The sequence below is a fragment of the Aulonocara sp. 'chitande type north' Nkhata Bay genome, unplaced genomic scaffold (assembly GCF_057382095.1).
Source record: "Aulonocara sp. 'chitande type north' Nkhata Bay isolate Kocher_YH1m ecotype deep benthic unplaced genomic scaffold, A_spYH_male_GT1.1 unmapped_scaffold_33, whole genome shotgun sequence".
Taxonomy (NCBI): Eukaryota; Metazoa; Chordata; class Actinopteri; order Cichliformes; family Cichlidae; genus Aulonocara; species Aulonocara sp. 'chitande type north' Nkhata Bay.
In genome coordinates, this window is record NW_028234365.1 from 129,898 (window position 1) to 132,397 (window position 2,500).

The following is a 2,500-nucleotide window of genomic DNA, read 5'->3' on the forward strand; positions in this document are numbered from 1 at the left end:
TGCTGGAGGTCCAGGTCCATGCCCGATGTGAGTAGCAGCAGGGCCAGCGCGCCCAGGAGCACATCTTTTTCGACCGTAAAGGGAGACAGGAGGCCGACTCACTGCCTCGGCTAAATGGAGAGGGAATTTCAGCAGGGCCAGGGCACAGGCATGGACCTTTTTCAGCTGTAAGGGAGGCAAGAGCAAGGTGCGATGTAGGTCCCCGGGGCCTGTTGTCGTACCATAGGCACGAGTGGTGTGTGTGTGTGTGTGTGGCAAAGAGTTTCTGCGCAGTGTACCAGGGGCACGGGGAAAGGTTGTTGTACCATAGGCACGAGAAAAGTTGTCGTACCATAGGCACGAGAAAAGTTGTCGTACCATAGGCACGAGTGGTGTGTGTGTGTGTGGCAAAGTGCTACTGAGCGGTGTACCAGGGGCACGGCGAAAAGTTGTTGTACCATAGGCACGAGAAAAGTTGTTGTACCATAGGCACGAGAAAAGCTGTCATACCAGGGGCACGGAGGAAAGTTGTTGTACCATAGGCACGAGAAAAGTTGTCGTACCATAGGCACGAGGAGAGTTTGTGTGGCAAAGTGCTACTGAGCGGTGTACCAGGGGCACGGCGAAAAGTTGTTGTACCATAGGCACGAGAAAAGTTGTTGTACCATAGGCACGAGAAAAGTTGTCGTACCATAGGTACGAGGAGTGTGTGTGTGGCAAAGTGCTACTGAGCGGTGTACCAGGGGCACGGCGAAAAGTTGTTGTACCATAGGCACGAGAAAAGTTGTTGTACCATAGGCACGAGAAAAGCTGTCGTACCAGGGGCACGGAGGAAAGTTGTTGTACCATAGGCACGAGAAAAGTTGTCGTACCATAGGCACGAGGAGAGTTTGTGTGGCAAAGTGCTACTGAGCGGTGTACCAGGGGCACGGCGAAAAGTTGTTGTACCATAGGCACGAGAAAAGTTGTCGTACCATAGGCACGAGAAAAGTTGTCGTACCAGGGGCACGGAGGAAAGTTGTTGTACCATAGGCACGAGAAAAGTTGTCGTACCATAGGCACGAGGAGAGTTTGTGTGGCAAAGTGCTACTGAGCGGTGTACCAGGGGCACGGCGAAAAGTTGTTGTACCATAGGCACGAGAAAAGTTGTCGTACCATAGGCACGAGAAAAGTTGTCGTACCATAGGTACGAGGAGTGTGTGTGTGGCAAAGTGCTACTGAGCGGTGTACCAGGGGCACGGCGAAAAGTTGTTGTACCATAGGCACGAGAAAAGTTGTTGTACCATAGGCACGAGAAAAGCTGTCGTACCAGGGGCACGGAGGAAAGTTGTTGTACCATAGGCACGAGAAAAGATGTCGTACCATAGGCACTAAGAGAGTTTGTGTGGCAAAGTGCTACTGAGCGGTGTACCAGGGGCACGGCGAAAAGTTGTTGTACCATAGGCACGAGAAAAGTTGTTGTACCATAGGCACGAGAAAAGCTGTCGTACCAGGGGCACGGAGGAAAGTTGTTGTACCATAGGCACGAGAAAAGATGTCGTACCATAGGCACTAGGAGAGTTTGTGTGGCAAAGTGCTACTGAGCGGTGTACCAGGGGCACGGCGAAAAGTTGTTGTACCATAGGCACGAGAAAAGTTGTCGTACCATAGGCACGAGGAGAGCTTGTGTGGCAAAGTGCTACTGAGCGGTGTACCAGGGGCACGGCAAAAAGTTGTTGTACCATAGGCACGAGAAAAATTGTTGTACCATAGGCACGAGAAAAGTTGTCGTACCATAGGCACGAGAAAAGTTGTCGTACCATAGGCACAAGCAGTGCGTGCGTGTGTGTGGCAAAGTGTTTCTGCGCAGTGTACCAGGGGCATGTTTGAATTTACATTCTGGAGTACCAGGGGCACGAGGATTTTGCCAGTGGTGTTTTGCTTTGTCAGTGGGAGGGGGCTTAAGTGTGGGTCCACGGGGCATGCTGGAGGTCAAGGTCCATGCTGGATATGCGCTGGAGGGTAACTGCAGGAGAAGGAAAGCTAGTGGGGGATTAGAGCAGGGGAGGATGTGCGTCCCCGGGGCCTGCTGGAGGTCAAGGTCCATGCTGGATATGCGCTGGAGCGTAACTACAAGAAAGGTAAGCTAGTGGGGGACTAGAGCAGGGGAGGATGTGCGTCTCCGGGGCATGCTGGAGGTCAAGGGCCATGCTGGATATGTGGTGGAGGGTAACTGCAGGAGAAGGAAAGCTCATGGGGGATTAGAGCGGAGGAGTATGTGGGTCCTCGGGGCCTGCTGGAGGGCAAGGGCCATGCTGGATTTGTGGTGGAGGGTAACTGCGGGAGAAGGAAAGCTAGTGGGGGAGTAGAGCAGAGGAGTATGTGGGTCCCCAGGGCATGCTGGAGGTCAAGGGCCATGCTGGATATGCGGTGGAGGGTAACTGCAGGAGAAGGAAAGCTCATGGGGGATTAGAGCGGAGGAGTATGTGGGTCCTCGGGGCCTGCTGGAGGGCAAGGGCCATGCTGGATTTGTGGTGGAGGG